Source organism: Dermacentor silvarum, chromosome 6, assembly GCF_013339745.2.
Source record: "Dermacentor silvarum isolate Dsil-2018 chromosome 6, BIME_Dsil_1.4, whole genome shotgun sequence".
In the NCBI taxonomy this organism is placed as follows: domain Eukaryota; kingdom Metazoa; phylum Arthropoda; class Arachnida; order Ixodida; family Ixodidae; genus Dermacentor; species Dermacentor silvarum.
The window spans coordinates 120,948,757-120,963,334 of NC_051159.1; the positions used below are offsets into that span (position 1 = coordinate 120,948,757).

Sequence of the window (14,578 nt, forward strand, 5' to 3'; positions counted from 1 at the left end):
GCACTAGCACTCGGACGCTCGCTCTCGTTGCAGCTGGCCTGACGCGGCAGGCACTACCTTTTTTTTAAAGCATGGCCCCCACGGAAAGCACGCAAATGTGAAAATGAGGAGAAAGAATGGTGAAACAAAAGATTTACAATATAGACTGCTTGCGAACTTGACCTGCCTGGTGTAACTAACACAGCTTCGCTGTTCAACCATCTTCACGGAGTGGAAAGGGCGGTGATTTTTTTATGTAATCTGGACAAACATTAGTTTGGCGCTGAGCCGTGCTCCCTCAAGGGCTGCAGAAGATAGCGCCAACCTTTCCCTTTCCCTCAAGAACCACTTATCATCAAACATTAGTGCTATATTAGTAAACCGAATGAACCAACAGTCTGGCGAAGAGTAGTTGGAGCTGTGACCATTTTGGTTTCTGCCAGGGCGTGCGTTGTAATTTCTTGATTACGCGAGAAATCACTTGGCATAGAAGAAAATGGCTGTGCGAAAATAGCAATGTAAATCACCAAGAATAAAAGAATGTGGGTCTTTACGGATGAAACGAAAAATTAATTATTTTTTATGAACTGCTCCCAAAGGGAGCAAAGAGCACGTAGCTTCCTCGAGTCGTGTTCTAGGACGCGTGATGTACATTAGAGTTTTATAAAGACCTGTCGAAAACCAGTAAAAATAAGAGACGTGCAGAAAAGGGCACGTAACATCTTCAGTAACGTACGTACTTTACAAAGCGCAGATACCCAGCTAGCACAAAAGCGATAGAAAACTGCTTCCATACCGATTCGCCAAGACTAAATGAACGTCTGAAAGACGCACTAAAAAATCCGTGCAGTCCGTTTAGAAGGTGATAAACGGTCGTATATCGTTGCTAATGTCCGGCGGATATGACTATTGCAAGAAGTTCTAGAATCCTGCTTAAAGTAGTTTCGAAAAATCCTGTCTTGAAATGGGATTTTGTAAGACCATTAGAAGCATTTAAAAAATACAGATTGAATCCTGCTACAATCAGGATTTTGACATCCGTTTTCTTTCACCCTCCCCTCTAGCGCCCCCCTCGTCTCCCTTTCCTTCCCTCTCCCCATGCCCCTGCGGCGTTTCGCCGGCCGGCGGCATGCAGGTTTGCGCTTGTGCAATACACGAAACACATACAGCAATAACATTTTTTATTGCAAAAAGTAAACACGACTAGACAAGCTAGCAATCAACATTAAATATGAGTGCCTCCGAGTAACGTCCATTACAGGTATCGACCTTGATAAACCTGGTTTCGAACAGGCTGCTGGGCTGTAGCTCCTTAATTCAGCAGGTCTTCTTACTGCAAAAACATTAGGCATGTGTAAAACGTATGTTAATTGAAGCACACTTTTCTTAGTGAACGTATAGTTTTTCAATGCATTGGCAATAAGCACTGCAATATATCTTGGCAATGGGCAGCACTACAATATATTGGTCCAAGCACACAGTTTTCGAGCATTCCACCTTTATTAACATGGTTCTAACATTAACCGATCACAAGTGAAATTCCCTTCTGTTGCCTTGAAGACATACTTTACATCTAACTGAAGGTGTTGCATGTACAATCGCCAACCAGTGTAAGTGTCGGCTATTTTGCTAGCTTTCAGGAGGCTGTTGTCTTGACTAGTTGGCGACTGGTAGATGACAGCAGCCTCCTAAACATGTGCGAAGTAGGTGCCAATTAGCATTCAAAGAAAGGAATAGATAATGCATTTCTGATAATGTTGTACGAGAAAAGAGGTAAGTGCGGCTCTGCAAAGGCACAGCTTCAGTGTGACAGCATTGTTACACCACCCCAATTTTATTTGCCACAGATCACATAGCCAATTCAGAAATGGCGCAGGCTTGAGCATATACCTAAACACCAGTCTATCAAACACATCGCATACTTCAAATTGAGCAAATATATTGCGATTCCTTAAAAAATAAAAGACAGCAGACGAGTGCAACCTTGAGTAACAGCGACTATTTGCAGCACGGCTGCTTCAAGCATATACAGTAAGAACTTCAGTTGCTTGTAATTAAACCATTAAAATGTTGCACGCCTATGACTTGCCTGTTTGAAAACCTCCACACAATAACATTGCCAAGCACTTGTAAAGAATTTTTTTTACAAAAACAGTGAGTCATCCACACACAAGGTGGGAACATAAGCCGTAATTTTCCACCCAGTTTCACTAACTTTGACCTTGGTGACATTTATAGTTACGCAATGGGTTAAAGGTTAAGCTCGTGCAGTTTATAAATCAATTATGATCTAGAGTGCTTGCATATGCAATTTATTGCTTACACCGAAATGAGCCCACACACTAAAACCCACACATGGCGCGCGGCGACGATTTCATCGCCGTTGCACTTTATACGGAATATCACGGCGACGACGACGGCGGCAAAAATGCGCTTGGAGTGCCCATATAATTTCTATCGCAATAAAAGAAAAAGAACCGCGGCGTAAATTTCTCTCTCTCAAATGGCAAGGTCGCCGTTACGTCGTCGCGCCGTAACACGCGTGTTCGAGTCGATGTCTCAACGCTGCGGCTGCGACGCAGAGGGAAGCAACGACGGAGGCCCAGTCCGGCCAACGAAACTGCTCACAACCGGCCAACGCTCGCTTCAACGGCAGGAAAAGAAAGGGAGAGGGTTAAGCTGGCGCCGGGCCGGCGGCGGGCGCGCACGGAGACAGTCGAAGGTGGGGGAGCTACGAGGGAGTTGAGAGGGAGAGTGAGGGGAGCCACCGAAGCGACGGGGTCACCTCTGCTGAAGCCAAATCCGCTTCCCTGACGCCCTCCTCCCTCACCTTCGACGTGTCCGCGCGCGCCCGGCGCCGCCGTGCTGGCGCCGCCCGCTCCCTACAGCATCGTTTTCTGCGAGCGTTGGCCGACGTGGGCAGTCTCGTGGCCCCTACTCGCCATCTGCTTGCGCGCCGTGATATATAACGACTCCATTCGTACGTCGTGCTGTGGTGCACGAATACTTCAGAAATAAGTCCTTCCTTTAATTCGAACAAACTTTCGGGCTCCTTCGAGTTCGAATTATCGAGATACGACTGTATATGTGTCACGCTGAAAATTTAATTCGTACGACTTTAATATGAAATAACAGTTACCTGGGTTCTTGGAGTTCAGGAGTTTCGTGGTGGCCCTTTGGGCGGCGGCGTTTTCGTCTGCCCCTTTCGGCACCTGTAGAGGGTACATGATCGGTGTCTTCACCCTCACGCGCCTTCTCTCTTGCACGTAGGTATGTGCCTGCATAGTAAGTTACAAAAAAACTCTTTATTGTTATGCTGATAAACTCGGAGTATCTATGTTTATAATGTAACAGCAGTGCCTATTACAACTGTATATTGGAATTTTTCTTTTTTTAACAGAATTTTGTTACTGCACAGACTTGCAAAAAGAAAACGCCAGTGCGACCTCAAAATTTATTTGTTGCATGACTGAAGCCAAAAAATGTTAGGTATCCTAAAAAAAGATGCTGTAAATAGCTACACTGTCGGATTATGTTACAAAAAACAAGGCAACAGTGCACTACATACAGGGTGTTTCATTTAACTTTAGCCAAACTTTAAAAATATGCAAGTGCCACGTACCAGGACAGAACCAAGGTAATGTTGGAGATACTCAGATTATTTTTTGCATTCCGCCTAGTTAGATAATTAGTTCTAATTAATTAATTAACTTCTCAATTACTATAGTTAGATGAAAAGTGTCAATGAGAAGATTGTAAAGCAACATGAGAAACCCCTGATACCGCTTTCTGTTTCTCAATATGAGCTACATAAAGTGTTTTTCCAAGTGTGAAAGATGCCTGCCAATACACGCAAACTGCCTCGAGCGGCCAGTCGTTCGGCAGTTTTGCGTGTATTCGCGGGCATCTTTCACGCTCGGAAAAACACACGAGTGATCTCGCACAAGAGCGTTGACGGAAGAATGCTGTGGCTACGCGAAGATCGTAGCACGTCTCATCATTCTGCGCCAAACGGGAATGTCATCGTCATCCTAACGATCAATGGTCAACGAAACGTCACAGAGGTAATTTTAGACAGCTTTGGCAAACCTGAATACGCACACAATAAAAGAAACGTACGCAGACGTAAACATGCCTCTTAAACAATATTAGAGATTCCAGTTAAAATCAAGGCGCTTTCATTGCAAAACTTCATTACCGCCTAAAACTTCCACCTAAAACTCCCGCCTGAAAACCGTAAATAATTAAACACGACAGGTGTCAAAGTGGCAGTGACTACTTACGTGAGCAAAGAAGATGTGGAAGGCAGTCTGGCGCTCCGCAGTTCATGAACGAATACGCGTCAGGAACTTAACGGCTGGTCCTGACAAAAATAACGGTGAATGTAACGGCGGGTTCAAAAGTTACGCAATCTGGAGGGAAGCTGCGCGGAGAGCGCAGTCCGCTCGGCTGCTCAGACTGCGTCGGCGCAAGCGATGACGCCGATGAGCCGTCGCGCCACTCCTCGCTTTGTCAGGTAGCCGCTATGATACGTCGCGGCGCTGCATCCTCTTGCGACACACGCTGCTGCAATGCAGAAAAATACTCAGTGTGGCTTCGTACTCGGTACCTGAAGCACAGAAATGCTAGCTAATTTAACTAAGAAAATACAAAATGCGGCTGCTACCATAATGCTAGCGCCACCTTACAAAGATAATTTGAAATAACAAAAGTCGAACTTTTTAATGCCTCATTCTTGGCACTTTGCGGTAGGTAGGTAGGTTCCTAACTCGCTTTATAATACAAAAAAGTGATGTGCAACCTATAATGGAATCGAACCTCTGCCGTGGGGCACAGCAGCCGGTTCTCTAGCAACTAGACTACGGTGTCTTTTTCTTCCTTTCGGTCAAAGTAAAACAGGTTAACCAAACAGACAAAACGAAAACTGCGACAAACAATATCAAAACATTTTACAGTTTGAACCGTCAGTCCAACTTGGCTGACATTGTCATTTAAAATTCTCTGAGCGTTGTCAAGGGATCTACCCTCGACAGCCACTCAGGAACACAGCAATCATGCGTTCTAAATTTTCCTTCAAAGAAAAATGGCAATATTCGCCAGGAGGGACAGATCGCGTTGAAGTGTATCGAGGACTGTTCAACAATGTCCTCGCGTCGATGACAAAATCAACGTCGAAAGTGGTGCTTAGTTTCCGGAGAAGTTCAGAAACTGCGACAAGCGGAATTCGGTGACTTGTAACCCATGATGCAAGCCATCCTTGAAATTCCACACATTTACGTGGACAAAGACTTGCCTGATTTTCTGCAGATGATGATGCATAGTCCGAAGAACCTCCATTTTCGATGCCCGCGCTCATAGGAGGGTCGTTTTGTGGAACAAAATATTCTCTAGAAATGTCTTGCGTATGTGCTTCTACATTTTCTCCTTTCAAGGCAAGGTCACTTTCGTGAAAACTGTCCTTGGATTGAGCATCCTCATGTGGCGAGGATACTTCACTAGAAGCATGGTTACTACTTTCATTAACCTACCATGATACTTATTGGACGGTACTCGTGGCAACAGGACTGGCAGATATCAGTTCGTCATTAACTCTACGCCTCTTCTGACGGTCTGAAAGGTCAGCGTAACTTTTCTTCTTTATTGTGGACTTCATTATGAGCATAAAGAGCAAGCGGCTGCCCCTTCAGTGCTCACTCACCACAATGCAAACACCCGCGCCTGGGTTGATTGCACTCTCTTCTAACAGGGCGAAGCAAAAACAAAAACCAACGTCCGTTTTTCCCGCCAAAAAGCAGAACAAAGAAACAACAACAAAAAAATCAATAATTGTAGGCTGCTAGAACAAGCGATTTTAAACGTCTTCTAAAATCCGCCTTATAGCAAGATTTTTCCATCCCAATTGAATCCTTCTCGATGTTGACTTCTTCAATCTAGATTTTTGACGGTCAAAGCGAAATATCCATGAATAAGAATGATTATATCTCTTTTGTGCTAGCTGGGTAGCAGTAGTTGGAAATTGGTGTGCGAATCACAAGTACGAGTGGTGAAAAGGTGGGATTGAATAAAGTAATTGACAAATTTAAAAATAACTAGTGGCAGGAGTGGTCGGTGTGTTCTTGCGGCCAAAGGTAGTGTTGCGGCCAAAGGTAGTGAGATTAAGGATTCGTGACGAAGGGGCACCATATCCGAAAACTATGGTAATAAGAAGACGATATTGCTTGCGCCTCTAAACTTTTTTGACACTGCAATGATGAAGGCCGAGGCAGTGGAGAGAAAAATGCGTCGTCGAAAAATATAGAAATGATAGCACAAGCGCTGAATCTACCCTATAAATAGAAAAATAATAAGTTAAAGAAAACACAAGCAATAGCTGTCATGAAAGAGAAAGGTAGAGCAGAAAAAAAGGGGGGTAAACTCCCGGCAGTGTGCGCAACGCTCAAGCGGCTCGGAAATAAATGCTTCTCGTGGGAGCTATACTTTACTCATGTCATACACGTCTACTATAGGCTTTACCCTTGTTTCTTCCAGAGTCGCCTCATCGCTCTTCTCTATACGTTTGCTTGGCCGTGCGTTTTTTTCTAACAAAAATTCCAATGCAGAAAAGAAAAAGCGGCCGTGCTTTTTCCTTTACGATAATAACTTATGGAGTTCTGTAGGGACCTATGGCTCAGTAGGGACCTTCACATTAGTTTGTCTATATTTCACTTTCCTTACAGTTGTCATCGTTTATGACTACGTTGCAACAGAGATCGCAGTCCGTAACCACAGCTTCCAGTTGTGGTTTATGGGAAGAATGGGTCTGGTCTTTGGCGCATGGAGCTAGTTAAAATGCTAGCTAGGAGCAGCTTTGGTAAGCTTTCTTCAGCAATCAAAATGTACCGCGTAGTAAGCGAGGTTCTTCATGCGATTGGCAATGACAGAAGAACATGTAGTAATGAGACGATAATGATTGGGCTGAATTTGGAAGAAATGCTGTCTGCCGAGTCCTATTGTGGAGTGAGTAAAGTACTCGTTAGGAATTAGCTTTTATTTATCTTTTAGGGAGGCGGCTATTCTGAGCACATTCAACTAATATTTGCACAATCCTCTCGTCTGCTGAAAATGAAAGCTCCTGACTCAATATTAGGCTGGTTTCAATGATAATAACTACAGTTTTATCGTACAGAGCTCACATTTTGTATGATTGAAGCTCTGTTAAAAGATCCACACTTACAGCTAATGTGGCTTTATATTATTAGGTAATAGATGGCTCGGGTCTGCGAAAACGTTCCTTCGCTTTAGTTGAACTCTTCGCACTCTCCATGGCCACCGATGTTACTTTTGTATTTGCGGAAAACCTGCGCAGTGAGGCCTGGAGCAGTTATGCAGTACTGATAATTGATGATAATTACATCGAAGATGCAAATAGTATCACGTTTCTGTGGAAAATCCTTGTCGTAAGGAGAAGCTATTTAAATAAAGAAATCGTGCTTAAATTCTGTGCTTGTGTAGTTCAAATTCAGCGCTAATGCAGCTCCACTAACGTGAAACCTAGGGACTTGCGAAGCAGTGATGTGCCGGTGTTTCCTTTATGTTATTATTGTGCTATTTTTGCACAAGCGAGGAGGAATCGAACGCTTGTGGGCTGGTAGCGCCTTCTCTTGCGCTGCACTGGTACCAGACTGGCGTTTCGGAAGCGATTTTCACAAGTTTCTGCTAATTAATGCGCTTCATGCTTGATAATTCCTGTCTTCTAAATTATTCTGAATTAGCTTTGTTTGGCACAAGTTTTGATCAATTCTGCACTTGTTTTGGCCCTGTTTTTGAAATCTTGTTTTTGCGCGTGACCACGACGACATGACATCACATTACACGGTGACAGCCCTGGCCTCTAAAGTGATTCGCACCTAAAAAAAAAAAAAAAAAAATCAGCGCCGCTTTACTGCCTTAACCTCGTGAAGACTGATTAAACAGTGGAGATGGTGGCTTTAGCTTGGCTTTGACTTCCCGATGAGTCTCTTCTTACCACAGCCACGACGCCACGCCCCTACTGGAAACTCGGGGTCTTCAGATCTTCGCTGTCGCTTAGCCTCGACTTCCCTTGCTCGGAACTCTGGGTCGGCACTTCATCATTGAGCCCATGCTCGACCAGCTTCCCGTCGTCTTTCCTGCCGCACCCCTTCTTCTTCTGGAGGCAGTTGCTTCTTCGTCTTTTCAATACTCGTCGCCGAACGTCGGAATGCTCTGCGCCAACAGTGCACGCTCTTATACTGCTCGGTCACGGCCGCTAGTTAAAAAAAGGTGGTGGCTCGGTCATGGCCGCTGGATAAAATAAGGCACCTTTTTTTTTTTTTTATCCAGCGGCCGTGGCTCGGTAGACTCCCCCACCATCTCTCCCCATGGCAGAAAGCGTCGCGCCGCCGCTATGCCCCCGTCTCTTTCTCCTTGGCTCCACCCACCTGTCGCTCGGCGCGCGCTCTTCTCTCTCGTCCTGGCCACTCTCCGACCATCTGCGCGGGCGCGCGCTGCGCAAAACCTACCAACGCTCGGCACGTTTCAACCTCGCCCATACACAGCTCCGGTGGTAAACATTCCCAGTCATTCGAGCTGTGGGAGGTATACAGTGGCCGGCGATACCCTGGCGGGACAAGAAGCTCTCGTCCAGCAATTACGTCGAGCAGCCATGGCCAGTGGAGTCCTGGAATGAGGACATCACCCACTCGTCCTCAAGATCAACGACCTCGGTGGTCTAAATAAGTGTTTTTTTTCTCTCTCTCTCCCAGCCCTTCCTTTGTCGAGAAAATGGGGGTAAGCGAAGCTTGTTGTGCGTGTACCTGACCTACTTCTCCTCACGTTTCCTTCTAGTGTTCCCACTCTATCATGCAACTTTTCCGTCCGTTTCGTTGAACAATTCTCAGCTCGTCACTGTTGTCGCTTGCGTTCGATGTTTCGAGCTTGCTCGGCGGCTTGGTTCGCAGCATTCGCCCGCCATTGCCACTTGCGATTCTTCATATTTAAATTGCTTCAAAATTAAATCTGTCCGTCACGTAAGACAATGAATGGCTCATACCCCCTTAAACAATGGCTCATACCCACTTAAAGGCGGCCTCCCCATTAAGACGGCAGAAGAGAAATGAAATTCCACGCTGGAATGATCAGCGGCAATGGAGCAATGCGTGGAAGACAACGACGACAACGAACACGGGAGCAGTGGCACGAGCGCGTGCCGAGCACGAGCACGAGCGCAACCCGAGGGGCCCCAACAAACCAGCTGCGGAAGAAGACGACCACACTCGAGCCAGTGCTGTTGATGATACGCGCGCATAAGCGTACAGCAACCCCGTCACAAGTGAGCCTATAAAGCTTCGCTTAAAGAGTCTCAGTTTCGCGCGAAAGACGAAGCATCGACTGCGATAGCAAATGAGTAGACAGCTATACGATGTAAAGATAGTAGTATTATTTGAAAGCATTCGCTTACTAATTAAATTAACAAGCATGGTGTCACGTGCGCACAAGCAAACATAGACACATCTCAGTCGATAACCGCCCTCAAAACGTTGGAGTTATGAAGCGTGGCAGCAGCAACGAGATAATTGACCTTCGTGGTGTCTTTCGCTTCAACGCGAACTAAGCGGCGAAAACATGGCGCACGGCGGACCCTGTCTCCATCCCAGATCGCTTTAATGATATTGGTCGCACGCGGCCGCGCCATACGCAGTAACCGCTAGAATAGAACCCCCCCTTTCGTTAAAGAACCCCAGGTGCGCCCAGCCAGGGATAGAGCGTTCCCCATCGTCTTTTCCTTCAGCACCAACCGCGATGTCGCGAATCACGGCATCAGTTGCCATAGAGTGTGTGGTCAAAATTAATCCGGAGCCCTCCACTACAGCGTGCCTCATAATCAGAACTAGTTTTGGCACGTAAAACCCCAGAAAGAAGAAGAAGTAGAACCCCTTTCTCCGGTGCCTTGCACACGACTCAAGATGGCGTGCTTCCTGTGCGCTTTCCTTCCTTGCGCGCGCGTGATTAAGCCGCCATCGTGTGCTCCACCCTCGCGTGCTTTCACTCCCACGTACCGCATACGGTGCACGGCGACGATGCTATCGCCCTTGGAATGTGTACGAAACATCACGGCAATAGCAACGGCAATGGTAGCAAGGGGCCTAGAGATTTCATATAACTGCTATCCCAATAAAACGTTAAGGTCTATATGTAGTGCTTGCAGGCTAGGAACGATCACAGCTAAAACAATCAACGAAACACTAGAACAATAATGCAGCAGGGGAAGAAGCATTGAGAAGGAAATGATGTGGTTTTTAGGAGAGGATTGGCAAGTGACCGGAGGTTAGAAATTTTTTCACCACTTGATTGCAGCTGTACGGACACTCTAAGCGCATTCACACCGCCGCCGCTGGCACTAGAGCCGCTGTCTTCGTGCTGTTTCGCTATCCACGGTGGATGCGCCGGTGGCAACCGGGAGGTTAGAGGGTCTCCAGTAACGTGAAATGGGTTTGACAGCAAAACGAATAAGCGAAGCGGATGCACGTTAAAAGCTCGGCTCAATTTGATCATTTTGCAGAACCAGAACAGCGTTTTTATCTCCCTTTCGCTGGCTGCTGGCAGGAGCCTCTTGCACATACGTACTACAAGTACGCTAGCACTTTTGCTGAGCTGCTGTGTGTATAAACTGGTTTGGAGTGGCACGCACAGTAAACTTCAATCAAGGGTTATGCAATATTTCACTGGGCGCTCTACTTGGCGCTAACTAACGCCGGCGGTTTCACGTTGATCTCATCTCGTGTACATCGAAGTGCGACGCCTGCAACTTCGTCATGGCAGTGCTGTTGGATGCCTGGTAGCTGACAGATGCCTCGTAGCTGACAGGGTGCTGTTCCTTTTACCCAGCGGCAGTTGACTTGCGCGCTGCGTCGCGCCAACAACGTACACTAACCTATAATAAGAACACCATTCGAATAGAACGTTAAACCACGCGGTCGCACCGAATGCGTCACCCTTCGTATGAAGCTGCTAATTATTTTTTTGAACGCGCTTTCTTCTTTATTTGCCGATTTCCTCCTCTCCACCAATCAGCAGCAGTTAGAATTAAGTTTAAAGATGCTTACATTTCGGATAGCTCTGTGATAACAAATTGACAGCTTGAGCAAAATACAAGGACAGAAAAACTACAGGACCACAGTTTAGCCACTGGCATGCCTTATTAAGTTATTTTCAACACGTTTATGCAATGCAACAATTGCAACAAGGTTATGAAACTATGCAATGTGTTATGTTCAAGAATATAGCATCGCAGAAAACGAGCTGTCAGTTGAAAACGACGAATATCATAATTATTCCTGATGGATCATGAAAAAGTAGAAGGTCTTAATGTGTTTCCAAGAGCACGTTAGACACTACTGCTAAGCGAAACATCGAAACAATACAATACTGGCCTGGTGTGAGTGTTTTCCGAGTGCCTTAGGCATGCAGTATTCTGTGATTATAAAAACAAGCCTTTCTATATCCAGCAATATTAATAAAGGTTTGTGGGAAGTGGCAGAATTGGCAGTGGAGAAGACTACTATATGAATATCAAGCTTTAGGAGGGTGTTTGCATCTGGTGTCAGGGTGCATATGAGCGGCTTTCCTAAAGAAAATTGTCCTTTGGCCTTTGAGATTTTGACAAAGTTATTCAGTCATTCAGTTAAAGACTATCCAAAACAGGTTATAGCAAGCTCAAGGTGCTCTCCCCTATATTGACTCAATAATATTGCGATTAAATGCGCAATAAAATAAAATATTTCCATTATTTCTGCTACCTTTATAAGCTCTCCAAAATATACCTTTTTTTTCGTTTACTGCTAATCGCAAGGGTAATAAAAGGCATCTTTAGGGCTTGAAGTATCTCTAACTGCTAGGTGCATCCGTATAATATGTCAATAACGGTAATTAAAGCACATATGAGTCAGTAACTGTTCAGCTAAAGGCTGAAACACTGAGTGAATTTCTACTTCATTTTTTTGAATATTTTACTGCTAATCAGTTACTCGTTCCATTAAAGGTATGATGTATAATAATTAGGGGTGGGTGAATATTCGAAGTTTAGAATACAGATCGAGATCGAACTATTCGTACTTGAAATGGAACTATTCAATATATTAGAATATTCAAAGCTAACTAAATACTTTGCAACGACCAAATGTCAAAATCTGGTTACAGTTCTTTCTCTGCTAAACGCATTCTCGTAATTTGGCAGAAGCGAGAAAACAGCGAATTTTTTTAAGCACTGCTGTAACTAAATGGGAAATGCAAGCTTTGTTTATGATTTCGCGGCGAAAGCCTACTTTGTAATCTGTTATGTTTACTTGTAGTCTGTGATGTTGTGTTTCTGTCAGTCTAGTCACGTAGCAGTCTTGTTATTTATGCTGCAAGCTACGATGTCTATTTTTTTTTCTTTAAATGGACCATATTATATGTGTCTACGGGCACATAAGTGTAATTCAGCAGGCTTTCTTTTTAAAGAGTAAGCTTTCTTTCGCGAACTCCCCAGCTCTGTCACACGAAACGTGCAATGTCTTGCATCTGCAAAAATGCGTATTTTGCAAATACATTTAATAGTTACGATAGCATAAACGTAGATGATTGGTAGCCTTTTTTAAGCAATAAATAACAATTTAAATCAAGAAATAAAATACAAAGAAATACCCATAGATATACATAGGGCTCCCTAGAGAATACATGGGGAAGCTTACAGTCGGAGTAGGCCAACAGAAATTTGGGGGTGCGTCAACTTGAGTTTAGGGTTGGGTCAACTAGAACTTTGGAGGCGGGCCAACTTGAAATTTGGGCGTGGGATAATTTGAAAATTGCAAGTGGGCCCCTTATTATTTTTTGGTGGTCGAACATGAAATGTGGGTAGGCATACTTCAATTGGGGGGCAGGCCAACTTAAACTTTAGGGGTGGCCCGACTTGAAATTTGTGGGTGGGCAAACTTTAAATCGGATGGGCATTCTAGAATTAGGGGGTGGGTCAACTAAAATTTGGGGGTGGGCCAAGCTGAAATTTGGCGATGGGCCCTCTTGAAATTTGGGTGTGCGCCTACTTGAGATTTTGGGGCTGCCCAATGTCCAAATGATCGCTGCTGAGCGTCCTTCGAGTTATGAGCACCTCGCGGGAAAGCGAGCCTGTTGAGACGCTTGGCGCATTTTTATTGGGCCTGACCGAGGCGAGGCACAGTCAGAAAGAACGCAGGCGAGAGCTAGCGTGGACAAGGAACACTCGCATGACACAGGCTTGTGAGAACGACAGCGAGGGTTCCATGCAATCGCGGCGATGCACTCTCCCCTCACGCATCGCCTCACGCGCTGCTGCGGCAGCAGTAGTTCCCCTTGCACTGCTATGCTCTGTCGAGGTGCCCTCCTGACTGGCGTTCCAGCTGAATTGATAGGATTGCATTCAAGAGGCCGGATGCGGCGAGAAAATCTGACAATTTTCTGCTAAAGCTGAAAATTGTCATTTTTGCTAAAGCAGAAAATTGTCGGAGCATGCTGCATGCAAGCATGCTTTGCCAACGGATAGATGATGGGTAAGTCAGCAAAACTAAGCAAGAAATTGGTCACATCCGAGTCAAACATGCTTACACTTTAGTAGACAATTCAGAATTTCTCTAGTTTCCCTTTTTATAGAACTTCTGAATGTTTTTTCGCAATATTTAATTCGATTTTTTTCGAAAGGTATAAGCATACAAAATTCATTTCTTCTTTTTTAGACCCTCTCGCGAACCATGCTCACGAGATCTTGTGTGCTTGTTCGTAAAGTTTTTATAATAAGAAGCAGTGATGTGTCTAAACTTGGTCTTGGGGGCATGTAGTTCGCTTTCTCCCTGGTCACTGCAGCTAAACTTACTTTTTTTATACCCACTATTTCTATTCAAATTAGGCTAATGAAAAAGATTGGCAAATGTCTTGCTCTTATTAAATAACAAACTAAGGAAACTCTATTCCACAGAAACTGGAAAACAAGGTATAAATTTTGGGCTAAAGAAATACGCGAGGTTTCGTTGGAATAATCAGCAGGCAAATTCGTGCTCTAAACATGTGCAAAGTTGATTCGTAAAAATACTCTAACATGGAGATTGAAAATGGCAAGAACGGATAACTTCGTACAAAATAAAACAACATTGACTGAAAAAGTAGTATGCAATTAAGCAATACTAAAGCGATATGGCAGAGGTGAACTATCCAGGTTAGAAAAAGAGATTACGTTGTCAGGAAGATCATTCCAGAGCTTAATTGCTTTAGGTAATGCAGATGAATTGAATGATTGAGTTTTACCATATATTTTTTATTATCGAGGAGACGACCACTATTTGAACTATTCAATGAAATCGCATTCGATTTTTTTATTCTAAATTACTTTCTATTCAATTCGCATTATTCGTTTATTTTTATTAAATTAGTATCCACCTACCTCTAATGAAGAAAGATTGGCTAATGTCTTGCTCTTATTGAACAACAGAGACACTAAGGAAGTCTCTAATTCACAGAAACTCGAAAAACAAGGTATAAAATTTGGGCTAAAGAAATACGCGAGGTAAAGTTGGAATAATCAGCGGGCAAAGTG

The 14,578-nt window shown here is 44.5% G+C and overlaps 1 long non-coding RNA gene across 1 annotated transcript; it reads right to left on the reverse strand.

Moving 5' to 3' along the window:
- Positions 1–1,143: 1,143 nt before the first annotated feature.
- Positions 1,144–5,907, reverse strand: LOC125946393 (uncharacterized). Its single transcript, XR_007467550.1, has 3 exons — positions 4,263–5,907; positions 3,119–3,257; positions 1,144–1,312 (listed from the first exon to the last, which is right to left on the reverse strand). It is a non-coding gene; the product is annotated as an uncharacterized LOC125946393 (long non-coding RNA).
- Between the last annotated feature and the right edge of the window lie 8,671 nt (positions 5,908–14,578).